We start from the raw sequence: 19,113 nt of genomic DNA on the forward strand, positions 1-19,113 counted from the left end.
GGCAAAAAAAACCAAGTCAAAAGATAAAGTGGAGAGAGTTTTTCAAAATTTATAGATGACAAACGAGATGAACTCTTAGTTGACTTCATGGTAAGATGTAAACTCCCCATGATTATCTTTAAGTTCTCCCTTAAAAAGCTTATACAGAAACCATATACTAATTGGAGCCTGACACCTATCTACCTGTCGTTATTTGAGTTATAACATTCTTCTGACACCTGTATACCCGTAGTTATTGGAGTTCTGACATTCTAACAAGAGGTCTCGATCAAGTTCAAACTTCATCAACAACACATTTTATAGCGGCTAAAGAAAGGATCAAAAATGATCACGGAATAATTCAGGTTAGACCGTGTTTGTTAATACTCCGCTTTCTTAATACCCTGAATAGAAAAACTTCACTGGTGAATCCATTATCCTTATAATACTAAAAAGCACCGATGTTTTAGTCGTTTGGTGCCCAAAAAACATCCAAAACGACAAAAAAAAAAATAAAAACAAAAATACACTTCACCCCCCAAAAACTCAACCAACATACAATTCCACCCCCAAACAAGGTATAATGTAAAATATTATCTTATTAAAAAAGCTTAAACAAACTCCACCCAAATTTTTAGCGGGCCGTATCTTCCCGCTCACCGCGAGTTAAATTTCCCCGACGTCACCGTTTAACTCGAAATAATTTTACAAACACAATGTAACTAACTATACGCGAAACAGACGATTTTTAAAAAAACGCTAAATATTTCGTACTATCTTTCACACACACACACACACACACACATATATATATACACACACACACACACACACACGTACAATAAAACAACCCAACCTAACTACATCATATCGATGGTTCCGTCCCCCATTTTTATGCGATTTTCACGGCATTAAAAACGCGCCGGCCATTAGGTATACTAGGTACTAACCACGTGTATCCAAACACACTCGCAACAACGCGTTTTTAATCATGTAAATACATAACGCTACGCTAAATATAAATATGCAACCCGAAAAGCTTCGCCGCATCGCGCATGCCAATCCTACTTGTTTAAAATATCATTAATTATTAAGATTACCATATCAAGGAAAGAAATATAAAATATGTGCCGTGTAATCGTGTTATATCTACTTTTGTTAGTATGACATTTACACGTTGAATTGCCAATCCTACTAGTTTAAACTATCATTAATTATTAAGATTACCATATCAAGGAAAGAAATATAAAATATGTGCCGTGTAATCGTGTTATATCTACTTTTGTTAGTATGACATTTACACGTTGAATTTTCAATTGATAAAACATTGCACAATTATTGTTTTTTGTGGTGGCATATAATTCACGCTTCTGATTAATAAAATGGTGTTTAATGTATACAAACATTTTTTAGTAAATGCTTACTCGCATACATAAAAGCAACCAACTAGGAAGTAACTTCCACAAAAATGGCGCACACATCTTCTTTGGTCATGGGACTACCTTCGTCGTTAACAACACACCATTTGTGGTTAGTTGGTTGTTGCATTGAGCGACACAACTTGCCAACCTTTCACGCAGGTAAACGAAAGACCGAGCGACGAAGATACTGCATCAGAAGTAAGATAAATAATGTTTAAAAAATATATGAATACAGAGATATTGTATCAATTGTTCTCATGTGTTCATATTTATTGTTTGGGCAGCATCTTCATATTCTAAACAAGAAAATCCTAATTTTCTGGTATTATTACTTTAAATGTTCATTTCTTTGTGGATGTATTTCAAACAATAACAATATGTTATATGTTTTTTTTTCTTCTTTAAATGCAAGTTGTCGGCATCATCACTTTCGCGATCATATGCCAATAATATGTTATATGTTGATAGTATTAATTAAAGGATATATATATTTTTACAGAACTTTCAAATGACCAAAGAACGAATCAAAAAATTGTTTAACAATGTGGAACTTTCTGTTTCATCATACGACACAGCGTGAGTAGCCATGGTCCCTTCGCCATACGCACCCAAGTCCCCTTGTTTCCCTGAGTGTTTAAACTGGTTAAAGGACAATCAGCTTGATGATGGCTCATGGGGTCTTGTTCACACCAATTCTCCAATACTACTTAAAGATGCACTATCTTCGACATTAGCAAGTATTATTGCATTAAAACGGTGGAATGTTGGGGAAGATCAAATCAACAAGGGTATGTACTTACACGGCTGTTAATTGCGCTTTCACTTTCTTACTAGCAATATGATACTGCTGTATATGTATGAAGGGGAACTCTTTATGCAGGTCTATCTTTTATCGAGTCGAATATTGATTTTGCTACCGATAAAAATCAACCACCTCCAATTGGTTTTGACATCATATTTCCTGGTATGCTCGAGTACGCAAAAAACTTGAACTTAAATCTCCCTTTGAAACAAGAACAACTGAATGTTATGCAACATGTAAGAGACTCGGAGTTGAGCAGGTATATATGTGATTTAATAAAAAGTTGTATGGTTTTCTTTGTTCGTGTTACTTGGAAAGAGCAAGTAATCCGACATCATACTCTAGTGTACGCAGCACATCAGAAATACTCTCTAGCTGTTTTCAACCATCCCTCGCCACCCCAAGATTCGACCCCGAAACAAGAATGTCAGGGGCCCCAACCACTAGATTACCTTGGGATGGTTGTGTTTTAATAACTTTATCCTTAACTACATGTTATTAATAGCTAGCATCTTATATATCCCATCTCATATAATCAACACTAGTACACATGATCGTCTCGATCATTTAGAAGGCTCAAGGTGAAAATAAATATAGGCCTCTATACACATAAATTTTTAATAAAGATAAAAAGATATTACTTAAACTTATCAATACGAAAATTGTTTTAAAGACATGAGTACTAAAGTGTTTTGTTCTCAAATATTTGCCATGTAACAGTTATTTATTTTATTTAATTGAATATCTTAAGAATATATATATAGGGGCAGGATCAATGGGGAAGTAACCAAGCGGGGGGAAGCAATTTTTTTTTTTGGTTTTTTTTTTTTGATTTTTTTTCCGGCATCAAGATCACACGAAAATATGAACATTTAGAAAAGACACTTCGTGATGAATGTTATTATTTAGGCGGGAAAATGATCGACAAAAATAACATTCAAGATAATATTGTTCGTGAAGAATGTGAACGTTTTTTTTCCATGTTTTGTGAAGTAAAATTTAGCCCGATTTAGAGTTTAGGGTTTAGGGTTTGGTATTTTGGGTTTATTCCATAAATCCAAAACACCAAACCCTAAACCCTAAACCATAAACTCTAAACCGTTCGTGTTAAAAACTCAATCTAAATCCTAAATCTAAACCCTAAATCTAAACCCTAAACCCTAAATTTCTAAACCCTAATATCTAAACCCTAATATCTAATCTCTAATATCTAAAACCTCAACATACGCTCGAAAAACACGATAATTGTTATATATTTCTTCTTCGAGCATTTTTTCGCCAAAATAAAAATATTTATCACAAAGTGTCTTTATTAAATGTTCATATTTTCATCCAATCTATAATGCTCGTGAATAAAGTTTTTTCAAATAACGAATTTTTTTTTTGCTTCCCCCGCTTCCCCCCGATTGGTTACTTCCCCCTTGATCCTACCACTATATATATATATATATATATATATATATATATATATATATATATATATATATATATATATATATATATATATATATTGAAAGGACCGGTCCTAATCCACCCGGACGAAGTCTTCGACAGTTGGTCCCATTGCGATGATCGACTCCAAATAATATCTTTAATATGGGTTAATGCACAGCGGAAGACTTAATTTGTACCTGAGAATAACATGCTTTAAAACGTCAACATAAAGTTGGTGAGATATATAGGTTTGATGCTAGCAGTGTAATAACTATGGACCACAAGATTTCATATACATACATAATACACTCGCAAGTGTATGGAAAAGTCGTTGAGCACTTGGTAACCATACTTAACATTTAAATCACAGCAGCATATTCTTAAATAAACCCTACACCGTACCAAGTGTAGTAACGAAACGAAGTACTGTGCAACCGTTTAAAACTGGTCGTCCAGCCCGGTTGGGGTTGTCAGGCCCGATAGATCTATCAACAGGATTCGCGTTTACGCTCCTCACGTAAATATTAGCTACCAAGTATAAAGAGATATGCCATGGTACAACTCAACGTAGAATTTATTTTTGATCACTTGTGTCCATAACGTAAATCATTTATAAAAACAGCGCATGTATTCTCAGCCCAAAATATTTAGAGTTTAAAAGGGAACTATACACTCACCTAATGTATTTTGTAGTAAAAATACATATAACATCTTTGAATACGTATAAGTTTGGCCTTCGATTCACGAACCTATATTATTTGTATATTTATTAATATATAAAATCGTAATCGAACAATTTATATATTATTATTAGCGATATAATTTTTGTATTAATATCTTATATATGGCAATTTATATATTTCAAATAAATAACAATATTATTATAGCTAGGTTTTGTATTAAATATATTTTTCATATAACTATCTTTCGTTTGTAAAATTAACACTTATAATAACACAGATTAAGAATATTAATAATAATGATAGCAATAATAGTAACGTAAATAATAAAAATGAAAATTTTTATTAAGGATAATAATTTAAATATGATTTTTATGAAAAATTTTATTAAACATTTTAAGAATCATACTAATGATTCTAATATATAAGTTGTATTATTTTTACAATAAAAATATTAGTTTTGATTCTAATTTCAAACTTAATAATACCTAGTGATAACATTTTGTATTAATAAATAAAAGAAATATTAATATTAATGATAATAATAATTAAAACATCCATTAATACCTTTGTAAAAAAAATAAGCCGCCCGCGACGGGACTCGAACCCGAGACCTCCCGCTCATAGTTAAGGGTCCTAACCATTGGGCCGTTGCCCCATATCTGATTTATTATGCCCAGCGTTTAATTATAACCCGTATTGTTTGTGTTCATATTCATCTTCTTCACAAACTCAAAATCAATCAGAGATCAAATCCTCACTAACCACTATTTGTTTGTTTGAATTAAAACTTTCAATTAAAACAGTAATGATCCCCATTTACAGTTTGAATCACTTAAATCAAAAAAAAAACAAAAAAAAACGATGTACAGCCATAATTACTTACGGTTTTGAACTCCAAATCTAAACTCGATTTTTAGTGTGTTTTAGAACATGGCTATAACTTGAAATAGGTTAGGAATCCATCTTATAAACTTTCTGTAACTATAATTAAACTTAAAACATACCACTGATTTCGAATTTAACGATGAACGGATTCCTTGACTTTTTAAACTTATCTTTGACTTTTGAAATTCAAATTCAATATGGAAATCTGGATTTTCATACCTTGCAGATAGTTAAAACGACTAAATCCTAACATGTTTGCATTGTTACATTCTGCAAATTCATTAAAAATTGTGGTTTGAGCAAAAGGAGTTCAAAACAGGGACCGATGGTTTTGGTTTTTAGTTTTTCTTGTTTAATTCACTCAAATAAAATCTGTTGTAATTTTAATTGATAAAGGATTTAAGTAACTGAAAGACTTCTTCCACAATGTTAAGTTAATTCACTGGTTTTATAGACAGGTAGGGATCGACAGTATTATCACAAGGAATAAAAGGAATTCATAAAATTATTAAACAGAAAAATACAGCTAACGGGTTTTGTTGGGATTCAAAGATATTATTCGATTTGTTATTCAACTTTGAGACAAACTTTAGAAGGTTGAAAGTGATTTTTATATATAAATATATATAATAAATATAGTAATATTATTATTTATAAAAATATCAAACAATATTAATAATAACAAAAATAATAATACTGATTTCCTTATATATATATATATCTGTATTTCTTTTTATAAATTTATGTTTTTATAATTAAATTCTATATATAGTTGTATATAATTAATATTAATAATATATTAATAATAATAATTATATAATAATAATATTAATCTTAACAATAATAATAATAATTATTATTAATAATAACAATGTTATAATTGATATTACTAATGATAATAGTAATAAATTTTGTTATTTTTATATTAATATTTATAATATCAATAATAATTTTTAATGAGAAAAAAAATAATAATATTATTAGTTATAACAATAATAATTGTATTATCTTTATAATGATAATAATAACTATAACAATACTAATAATAACTTTTAAATTACAACCAATTTATAATTTAAATCATTCTTATGATAGTATTTATAACTGTATCATTGATAATAATAATAATGTTAATAATCCTGATATTAATATTACCAGTAATAATAATGAATGTAGTAACAACAATTCTTGGTGTTGATACAATAATTAACTTTCAACTTGTAATCTCATGTATTAATATTATAAATTATTAATTATGTACATCTAATAATAATGAATAGCCATAAGGTTCGTGAATCGTCGGGCATAGTCAAAGGGTACTGATTATCCAAATAAAGATTTCAGACTTTCTAGACTCAACAATGGGGTTTTTGCTTATCGTGTCAGAATCATATAGAGATTAGGGTTTAAATTTGGTCGGAAATTTCCGGGTCGTTACAGTACCCACCCGTTAAAGAAATTTCGTCCCCGAAATTTGATAGAGGTCGTCATGGCTAACAATAGGAATGTTTTCGTGATGAATATGAGGTAATAATGGAGTTTTATTATTATTTAGAGATATAGATAAAATGATTCGCACGAGTGAAATGAGTAGATAAATATATTCATTTCAATCGATGACGTGGTTAGGATAAATTTCCGGAATTTAAGGGATTTAAAGAAAATCTTACGTAATAAGATTTGGTGTTTCGGCGATTTAGAAAATCAGGATCTTCTTTGATTTAATGCAGCAATCTGTTTGATTTCTCTGCCGGATATTTCACTATAAATCTACCCCCTTCGTTTCCTTATTTTTCACAACTCACATCTTCTACTTTTTCCCCTTAATTCCTACTTTAAGACATTCGTCAATATGCTCCATCCCATTCTGATTCTTGATATACTTTTAATCTTCACTTCTGTCATTTTTTCTTTTTCATCTACCACCGGAAGATCTTATTTACTTCCACTATTTTCTTGGGATTATAGTGTTATTAATTTTCCCGTCCTCGAGTCAAGCGAACAATGGTCCGAGATTCGTAAGTATGAGATTCAGAATGAACATAGCTAATGCTCTAAGATAAAAATGGTAATGGCACGATTTTGATTTGTTAAATTTCCAGAATATCCTGGAAAAGATAGAACTATCAAGATGATATGTTCCTAATATGTTTGGAAATTGGATAGAATGTAAGAGCCGTGTAACATGGCACATGATGATGGTACTGTGAATCATCACATTCCATTAGAAACTCAACATGACTTACTGTAATGTAATGAAGTTGATCAAGTTTCATTATATTATACTAATTCAGGCATCAGTTCCCAACACTGCTTCAGAACATTCCTATTTTATACTTGGAGGTTTCAGAATTTAGAAACTGACACAGTTTCTTTTATGTTGTAACGCAGATATCACGGAGAGATAAATGATCTCAGATAAGAATGGTTGTGAAAATATCTCTGGAAATATGGAGGATATGTATAACGGAAGATGCGAAGATATCTTATAATATCTAAGATAAGATGATGATGAAGAATATCATCTGGAAAGGTTTAGAATAAGGAGTAGAGTTCTTACTAACGGTTTTAGCAGGTACTGAATCATTTGGATTCTTTGAAGGCAGGTTCAGTCCTTGTATTTGTTCTTTGTTTCCTTCACGGTTTGCTCAATCCGTTTTTCAGTACCAAATTTTCTATCGAGCGTTCCCAACACTCTATTCTTTACTTTTGGCCATTAAGACCATTTACTACATGCTGCTTTGTCATCCTTTTCAAAGTTAACGGATCTGGGTCATCGGTTATCAAACTGAGGTGGTTTCAGGAGAATTGTATTTTTAGATGATTAAACGCTGATGGTGATGTGGTGGAATATAAAAGGTTCTCCGGTAACGACGACGAAAGAATAACGTATATATATATATCAAGACTAACCTTTCTGAGAAGTCGAGGTTAACTTGCTGGAGCTGTGACAAAATTGGCTAATTTGGAAAAGGATTGCAAAGTTATTTTGGGTAATAATAATACTAAAGAAATTAACACTGCTGCGTGTTAAACGTTGACTCAGTCTCCGAGAGTTTTTGAGTGCATAACTATATGCAAGAATCTTTTCTTCCAGAGATGAGGTGCGGTTGGTTCATTCTCTCGATCGAAATGTTTTCAAGAATTATGAAAGGTTTGAACGCGAATTGTAATTGTCGAGGTACAAATGAGGTTTAGAATGAAATCAAGTGGCAAGCTTGAAGAATTGTTTAGTTTCATATGTTATAATCATCATTTTAACTCATTTACTTGTCCATAGTTAGCAGTCTATTAGTCTGATTGTCCAATGGTCCAGTAGTTCAACAGTTCAACATATTCATATATAATTTAATATACATAATTAATACATATCGTGACCCGTGTACCGGTCTCAGTGTCGATCACAACTCAAAGTATATATATATTTTGGAATCAACTCCGACCCTGTATAGCCAACTCCAACATTCACATATAGAGTGTCTATGGTTGTTCCGAAATATATATATAGATGGGTCGATATGATAGGTCGAAACCTTGTATACGTGTCCCGTTATTTAAAGTGCGTAAAAGTAAATAACAGAAATTAAATGACAATAAATAAAATGTAATACGGAATTAACAGTTAGCTGGGAACAGTTAGCTAGGAACAGTTAGCGTGGAATCTTAACAATATTTCAATTAATTAGTTCGTTTGTTTCTAACAATTTTTATTTGTCCAATGTTTTCTTCATTATGCCACTTGTTGGATTCTGATAGGTCAAAATTCAAATATGTAATTTGAATGAAAATGATTGTTCTGTGGTGAACGGATACGTATATCGGTAGCTGTAAATAGGATAGTAAATGACCGTTGAATCAGATTCGAAGAATGTACAGTGTAACTGGTTAATGTGAAATCTAAATATTCCTCGAGTACTACCTACCCGTTAAAATATTTTTCATCATTAATAGTTTGTACGAAAGAATTTTTTTTTTTTTACAATCTTTATGAAAATATACTTGCATATATAATTTCGTCAGATGTAATTATGGATTTAATGAGTCAAAAACTCATTTGATTTATCGTTAGTACTAGATTACATAATCTCTAAAACTTTAGAAATTACATAATCACCATGTCGAACGAGGAAAAATGAGGTAGAATAATACGTAAAGCGAAGATAATCGATGTAGATCGATGTGTAGAACGAAGTTCATACTCGAAGTACAGATGGTGATATTGAGGCGTGTAATGTTGATATTCGAGGTACAGATTGTGATGTTGAGAGTTACGGCGCGGTTATGGTTTAGGGATGATAAGGGTACTGTCGACGTCGATGATGGTGGTACTGATTATGCTGCTGGTGCTGCTGCTGGTGTTCGTAACCTTCGCACCAGGTTCTCCAAAGTCGTCACACGAGCGCGTAGTTCGTTAACTTCTTCTAGTACTACGGAATGATTGACGGTTGGAGCGAGCGAATGAATAAAATTCGAAATATGGGATAGTATGTAATCGTGATGAGATACTCGGAAAAAGGGGAGAGAAAATGGTTTCTCGAACAGGTTCGCCGGTAAGCGCTTCAGGTTGAAAAGGGCAATTTGGTGGATGGAAGAGATCTTCGATGTGAAATGATTTTCGGATATCGGATGATATTCTAACTATATAGAATATCTATATGTAATCCTAAAGATTTCGTAGACTACAGAGGAATTTACGGCATATGTCAGGCAAGTCTACAGATATGCTAAGATATGAATTATCAGATACGCTAAGATATGAATCTTGTCTATACACTATCGATGCACTAAATGCAGTAGGACGTGTCTAGACTTGAGGATAATAGGCAGGCAATTTCCTAAGGATGATAAGCAGATGTTTTCCGACTAGAAATGATAAGCAAAACTTTTGACAGGCAGATATCCTAACAACTTACTAGTTAGACACACTAATGCAGACCTGGTTCGCTAAGACCAACGCTCTGATACCAACTGAAAGGACCGGTCCTAATCCACCCGGATGAAGTCTTCGACAGTTGGTCCCATTGCGATGATCGACTCCAAATAATATCTTTAATATGGGTTAATGCACAGCGGAAGACTTAATTTGTACCTGAGAATAACATGCTTTAAAACGTCAACATAAAGTTGGTGAGATATATAGGTTTGATGCTAGCAGCGTAATAACTATGGACCACAAGATTTCATATACATACATAATACACTCGCAAGTGTATGGAAAAGTCGTTGAGCACTTGGTAACCATACTTAACATTTAAATCACAGCAGCATATTCTTAAATAAACCCTACACCGTACCAAGTGTAGTAACGAAACGAAGTACTGTGCAACCGTTTAAAACTGGTCGTCCAGCCCGGTTGGGGTTGTCAGGCCCGATAGATCTATCAACAGGATTCGCGTTTACGCTCCTCACGTAAATATTAGCTACCAAGTATAAAGAGATATGCCATGGTACAACTCAACGTAGAATTTATTTTTGATCACTTGTGTCCATAACGTAAATCATTTATAAAAACAACGCATGTATTCTCAGTCCAAAATATTTAGAGTTTAAAAGGGAACTATACACTCACCTAATGTATTTTGTAGTAAAAATACATATAACATCTTTGAATACGTATAAGTTTGGCCTTCGATTCACGAACCTATATTATTTGTATATTTATTAATATATAAAATCGTAATCGAACAATTTATATATTATTATTAGCGATATAATTTTTGTATTAATATCTTATATATGGCAATTTATATATTTCAAATAAATAACAATATTATTATAGCTAGGTTTTGTATTAAATATATTTTTCATATAACTATCTTTCGTTTGTAAAATTAACACTTATAATAACACAGATTAAGAATATTAATAATAATGATAGCAATAATAGTAACGTAAATAATAAAAATGAAAATTTTTATTAAGGATAATAATTTAAATATGATTTTTATGAAAAATTTTATTAAACATTTTAAGAATCATACTAATGATTCTAATATATAAGTTGTATTATTTTTACAATAAAAATATTAGTTTTGATTCTAATTTCAAACTTAATAATACCTAGTGATAACATTTTGTATTAATAAATAAAAGAAATATTAATATTAATGATAATAATAATTAAAACATCCATTAATACCTTTGTAAAAAAAATAAGCCGCCCGCGACGGGACTCGAACCCGAGACCTCCCGCTCATAGTTAAGGGTCCTAACCATTGGGCCGTTGCCCCATATCTGATTTATTATGCCCAGCGTTTAATTATAACCCGTATTGTTTGTGTTCATATTCATCTTCTTCACAAACTCAAAATCAATCAGAGATCAAATCCTCACTAACCACTATTTGTTTGTTTGAATTAAAACTTTCAATTAAAACAGTAATGATCCCCATTTACAGTTTGAATCACTTAAATCAAAAAAACAAAAAAAAACGATGTACAGCCATAATTACTTACGGTTTTGAACTCCAAATCTAAACTCGATTTTTAGTGTGTTTTAGAACATGGCTATAACTTGAAATAGGTTAGGAATCCATCTTATAAACTTTCTGTAACTATAATTAAACTTAAAACATACCACTGATTTCGAATTTAACGATGAACGGATTCCTTGACTTTTTAAACTTATCTTCGACTTTTGAAATTCAAATTCAATATGGAAATCTGGATTTTCATACCTTGCAGATAGTTAAAACGACTAAATCCTAACATGTTTGCATTGTTACATTCTGCAAATTCATTAAAAATTGTGGTTTGAGCAAAAGGAGTTCAAAACAGGGACCGATGGTTTTGGTTTTTAGTTTTTCTTGTTTAATTCACTCAAATAAAATCTGTTGTAATTTTAATTGATAAAGGATTTAAGTAACTGAAAGACTTCTTCCACAATGTTAAGTTAATTCACTGGTTTTATAGACAGGTAGGGATCGACAGTATTATCACAAGGAATAAAAGGAATTCATAAAATTATTAAACAGAAAAATACAGCTAACGGGTTTTGTTGGGATTCAAAGATATTATTCGATTTGTTATTCAACTTTGAGACAAAATTTAGAAGGTTGAAAGTGATTTATATATATATATATATATATATATATATATATATATATATATATATATATATATATATATATATATATATATATATATATATATATATATATATATATATATATATATATATATATAATAAATATAGTAATATTATTATTTATAAAAATATCAAACAATATTAATAATAACAAAAATAATAATACTGATTTCCTTATATATATATATATATATCTGTATTTCTTTTTATAAATTTATGTTTTTATAATTAAATTCTATATATAGTTGTATATAATTAATATTAATAATATATTAATAATAATAATTATATAATAATAATATTAATCTTAACAATAATAATAATAATTATTATTAATAATAACAATGTTATAATTGATATTACTAATGATAATAGTAATAAATTTTGTTATTTTTATATTAATATTTATAATATCAATAATAATTTTTAATGAGAAAAAAAATAATAATAATATTAGTTATAACAATAATAATTGTATTATCTTTATAATGATAATAATAACTATAACAATACTAATAATAACTTTTAAATTACAACCAATTTATAATTTAAATCATTCTTATGATAGTATTTATAACTGTATCATTGATAATAATAATAATGTTAATAATCCTGATATTAATATTACCAGTAATAATAATGAATGTAGTAACAACAATTCTTGGTGTTGATACAATAATTAACTTTCAACTTGTAATCTCATGTATTAATATTATAAATTATTAATTATGTACATCTAATAATAATGAATAGCCATAAGGTTCGTGAATCGTCGGACATAGTCAAAGGGTACTGATTATCCAAATAAAGATTTCAGACTTTCTAGACTCAACAATGGGGTTTTTGCTTATCGTGTCGGAATCATATAGAGATTAGGGTTTAAATTTGGTCGGAAATTTCCGGGTCGTTACATATATATATATATATATATATATATATATATATATATATATATATATATATATATATATATATATATATATATATATATATATATATATATATATATATATATAACAATTATCGTGTTTTTCGAGCGTATGTTGAGGTTTTAGATATTAGGGTTTATAGGGTTTAGAAATTTAAGGTTTAGGGTTTAGATTTAGGATTTAGATTGAGTTTTTAACACGAACGGTTTAGAATTTAGGGTTTAGGGTTTGGTGTTTTGGGTTTATGGAATAAACCCAAAACACCAAACCCTAATCCCTAAACCCTAAACTCTAAATCGGGCTAAATTTTACTTCACAAAACATGAAAAAAACGTTCACATTCTTCACGAACAATATTATCTTGAATGTTATTTTTGTCGATCGTTTTTCCGCCTAAATAATAACATTCATCACGAAGTGTCTTTTCTAAATGTTCATATTTTCGTGTGATCTTGATGCCGGGAAAAAAATCCAAAAAAAACGAAATTTTTTTTTTTTGCTTCCCCCCGATTGGTTACTTCCCATTGATCCTGCCCATATATATATATATATATATATATATATATATATATATATATATATATATATATATATATATATATATATATATTCAAATTTTTGGGCACTTCAAAATTTGTGGGCTCTGGGCGGTTGCCTATCTTGCCCATACCCGAAGACGCCTTAGCTAGTACACAAATTTAAAACTCAATATTATAGGATAATTAATTAGTGCATGATATGGCTCTATTAATCGAGTCAACAACAAGCATTGAATTATTGACGACTTAATTGTCGTTTTGAGCCTAAATTGAACTTTTGGCGGGTTTAAAATTCATGAAAATTTGATTCTACAATTTTCATGGCGTCTCACACTTCTTTTTTATTTTCTAACCTACTTTTTGGCCAGAGGTCCATTTGAAAACAATCTCCCTATCCATAGAACATTGAGAGGGAGACTTTCTCTACTAATAGGGTGCTTCACTCTAGATGGAGAAATGAGATCTCTATATTCTAGGATAGCGGAATAATTGTCTACATCTTACCTCCCTATATCCTTTTTTTTGAAAGGCTACCTCCCTATATCCTACTTATGTGATATTGAATTTTGTTGTTGTTGTTGTAATTAATTAGTACATGTTATTTACATTATCTCATTTTTAAATCTCTCTCCTGTTAACTGTGTACACGTTCTTAATCTCCTAAGTCCTATCTACACTAGCTATTTCATTTAGTAATTAGTAGATAAAATGAATATCCCAAACTTATATTTCATGACACTTAACCGTAAGCTATCTGATTTATTGTAAAATCTTTCTATGTTCAACACTTAGATGTGCTTTGGGACATAGAGAAGTGTACTTGGCTTATATTTCAGAAGGACTCAATAACTCGTATGACTGGAACACAATTATGAAATATAAGATGAAAAATGGTTCTATCTTAAACTCACCCTCAGCAACAGCGGCCGCTATTATTCGTCATAAAGATGCAGATTGTCTTGATTATTTAGCTTCAGTCTTGGACAAGTTTGGAAATTCAGGTACATGATCTTTTCTCATACCTACATTTAACTATTTATAAGCGGGTGAGTACATACGTCCTTCAAACGTTTGTAAAGCTAAAATAATGGACTAGCTGGATATCTTCGTGTTAACTATGGAAGTTATTAGTTAGTCACGGCTTTAAGCTTAGAAGGATCCTCACTTCTTTTCTCAAATCACTAATAACACTAAATTGTGTTAACTATGGAAGTTTTAGCGCTTTTGTGACAAGATCTATTCGTCACTAATAACACTAAATTGGTCACTAAGTCAAGTTAGTGACCAAAATAGGTTTGTCACTTCTAGTCACTGTAGATCTGTCACAATATATTAACAATAAAACTGGTCAATATAGGGACCATTTGTTTAGTCACTAATATCGTGTAGTGACCAAAATTTAATGACAACTTTTTAAATAGTAACTAAATAGCGTTACTAGTGACCAAATAATAATTCGTCACTAAAAGATTGTCACAAATGAACATTTTTGTTGTAATGAATGTATGTGGGACAGATTCCCTTAAAGTCCTTATATGTTGCTAATTAGCGAATTAATTTGTGTGTCGATTTTTCAGTTCCGACAGCTTATCCTCTAGATTTATATATCCGGCTTTCCATGGTTGACACACTTGAAAGATTGGGCGTCGCACGACATTTCAACGTGGAAATCCAAAGTGTTTTAGATGAAACATACAGGTAGATTGTTCATTATGGTTTTATCACATGCATTATTAGTTGTTATAAAACAACTATGATATAATGCAACTCATCTGCTTTACCAACTCAATATCTTGTTGCATTGTTAAAAACTATTGATTGAACTTTATACTCTGAATAATAACATTGCCACAAAATTAGATGTTGGCTACAACGTGACGAAAAGATATTCATGGATGTCGGCACTTGTGCTCTAGCCTTTAGGGTATTAAGGAAAAACGGTTATAAAGTATCCCCAGGTATTTTTTGAAATTTAAGGTTATGACATTTTCGATAATTGAGTCTATCATTTATAAAAATGTTGAATTTAAGGTTTATGGTGTAGATAACTTGACTGGATTCGCATTAGAAGGGGATGAATCTCATGTAGCGTACAAGGCATCGCAGATCAAATATGAACAAGAATGTTTATTAGGAAATGCAAACTTGACGTTAGCTGATTTTTTAAAGGCAATGTTAGTGGTTAGCTCACGAAGTTAATTCACGAAAATCCCCCCCCCCGAGACTCGAACCCTGGTCTCCTCGAACACCATGTTAACATGGTGACCAATGAGGCAAAGCCCCATTGGCTTTAGCTGATTTTTTTACAAAGAAATTAATCGATGCTTCTAACAACCTGTATGAATATATTCTCAAAGAGGTATTCAATTTTAGTATATTATTAATGTTATCCATTTAATCGTCCTTGATGTAAATAAAATTGAATTGTTCATAAAGCAGATTGAAAAGGCTCAAAGGTTCTACTTCAATTTTGATGTTGAACACATTTCCACAAGGCAAAATATAGAACAGTATATTGTAGACGATGCAAGAACTTTGAAAACTACCTATCGGTTAGGTTCTAACTGTAATAACAAAAAGTTAGAATTTTTAAATTTGACAACTACATTATAATTATAATTATGATTAATTAAAGTACTCTGTTAATGCTAGTTCATCAAACATTAGCAATGAGGATTACATAAGGTTCGCAGTGAAAGATTATAATGAGTGTCAATTAATCTATCGCGAAGAACTAAAAGGTCTTGAGAGGTATGATTTTATTGTCATTGCTTTTGAATCTTTTTTTTTTTTTTTTTTGAAAAACCAAATTTTGAATCTCTTCTTCTTGATAGATACGTAGTATATGTTTTGATTCAAAATATATCACGATTTCTCGACAGATGGGAAGAAAAAAATAGTTTGAACAAGCTCAATTTTGCTAGGCAGAAGACAGCCATTTGTTACTTCCTTCTCTTTTAATGTTTTCCTCTCCTGAACTATCGGATGCTCGTATTTCATGGGCCAAAAGTAGCATCCTTCTTACAGTGATTGATGACCTTTTTGATGTTAAAGGGTCAATGGATGAATTGGTGTACCTAACGAGTGCTGTTGAAAAGTATATTAATTAATTATCTTTTGGCTAACTTTTACCTGTTTATTCTAAAAAGGTGCTGAGGATTTTTATTGTCAACTGCGCGCAGATGGAATTTAAATGTTGACATCGATTCATGTTCAGAGGATGTCCGAATTATTCTTGTAGCCATGAAAGACATTATCAATGAAACTAGAGACCAGGCTTATAAATGTCAAGAACGAGATGTAACAAGTCATGTTATTAAAGCTGTAAGACTTCTAATACCATATGTCAAGACCTTTTACAACCCAACCTTTTTTGTGTTGTAGCTCATGTGGTAGTGACCCGCTTCTCTTAGCGAGAGGTTAGGAGTTCGAATTCAGTGAAATGCAGCATTGCACACAAGGTTGCTCATTTACCCTTGAATTCCAACCAAGGGTGCCTTCCGTACATCGCATTGCGAGGGCAGTGGGGAATGGGTGTTTTACCGCCCATGCCCTCGGATTAGGTCGAGTTTCCTCTCTTGGCAGCAGTTGGGGGCGGGTTATGCAACTGCAGGGGATGAACGTGTGGGTGATTAAGTCTTCCTGGGTGTTCCCGTACTGTTTTAAAAAAAAGACCTTTTACAGCCCAAACTCATGTGAAATCCATAATAGATGAAATTTCACATTTGTTTTTTAAAACGTTGTATAGTCCTCCTCATGTCACTATCCTATGACGGTTAACATTACAATATAATGGTACTTATTATGTTTTTGTTTATATAATAATACAGTGGTATGATACGGTGAATAGTATGTTAAAAGAAACTATATGGGCACGAGATGGTTGGGTGCCTACGATGAACGAATACATTGAAAATGGTTATCTATCAATTGCAAATGTCCCACCGATGCTCTCGTCTTTTTACTTTCTCGGACCAAAATTATCAGAGGAGATTGTTCAAAGTGATGAATATCACAAATTAGTTGAGCTATTAAGCACTCTCTCTCGCCTTATAAATGATATTAGTAGTACCAAGGTAAATATTTTCGACTTAATGAGATTCTAAATATTTTTTTAAATGATTTTATAACAACAATATTAAGGACTATCGTTAAAGTGCAAAAGAAAAAACTTGTAAACTTGAATAAGCACATTACAAAAGTCAAAACAAATCGCTATTTATAACTCAATTAAGCACACTAACGACAGCCCTAAGGGTTGTCGTTCTCAAAATCTATATTTTAAGGGTTATGTGCATGAAAATGCAATTAACTAAAGTCGGACATTAGGGTCTTTATATTCAGACGTATATATTGTGTAAAAAATCAAAAACTTATTATATTCTGTATTATCATTAATCATATGTACATATGTATGTGTATTCTCATGACTTCAAAACTTGTAAGAAAGTCACATGAAATTCTATACATATGACATACCACTAAAGGTGCCACAAACCACATACAATAACAACAAATAACAAGTTTCTTACTGACAATATACGCCCGAGTAGTTGGGTACACATTATTATAAGAGCTTAGTTACTTAACCCAATTAAAGACATGTTACTAAGTAACAATTTGTTGTGTTAATGCAGAGAGACATGGTGGCACGACGATTGAATATTGTGTCATTGTACAAGAATTATGCTCCAAGTGGGATTGATAAATAAGAGGCTGTAGAGGAGATTAAGATGTTGATCAACGATCACGAGAGAAATTTGATGAAATTAATTTTAAAAGAAAAAGGCAGCATTGTTCCTAGAGCTTGCAAAGACACAACATGGAAGATGTGGAATGTGGCAATCCTTTTGTACTGGGAAGAAGACAAGTTCTCTGGAAATGGTCTTGATGATATCTTGAATGAAGTCATTTATAAACCAATTTCTCACCGGTTGGTGCATATGAATGAAACTGAAGAAGACTTATAATCATCTCTTCGCAAGAGTATATATTTGGAAAACAATGATTTATATGATGAGTAAAAACCTAGTGTGGTTTGTGTATGATTTGTATGTTTTTGTTAAAATGTTAATGTATTTCTAGAGTATTCTAGAATTATCTACAAAATTATCTAGATATTTATATCAAAAATATCTAGATATTATTAACAAAATTATCTAGATAGTTCTAACAAAAATATCTAGATATCATTAACAAAATATCTAGAAAATTCTATCAAAAAATCTAGATATTTTTACCCACATTTGAGGCCTATAAATAGGCATATGATCTTGCATTTGATGTAACACAAAAAAACCAACGACTCAAGTAATAAAAGGCTTTCATTTCTAAATCTAAGTCTTCAACTTGCAA

General features: G+C 30.9%; 1 pseudogene; it reads left to right on the top strand.

Annotated features, from left to right (window-relative positions):
• The first annotated feature begins 1,447 nt into the window (after positions 1-1,447).
• On the top strand, positions 1,448-18,728 carry LOC139874570 (ent-kaurene synthase 1, chloroplastic-like; annotated as a pseudogene).
• Positions 18,729-19,113: the final 385 nt, after the last annotated feature.

This window comes from Rutidosis leptorrhynchoides, chromosome 11 (genome assembly GCF_046630445.1).
Source record: "Rutidosis leptorrhynchoides isolate AG116_Rl617_1_P2 chromosome 11, CSIRO_AGI_Rlap_v1, whole genome shotgun sequence".
In the NCBI taxonomy this organism is placed as follows: Eukaryota; Viridiplantae; Streptophyta; class Magnoliopsida; order Asterales; family Asteraceae; genus Rutidosis; species Rutidosis leptorrhynchoides.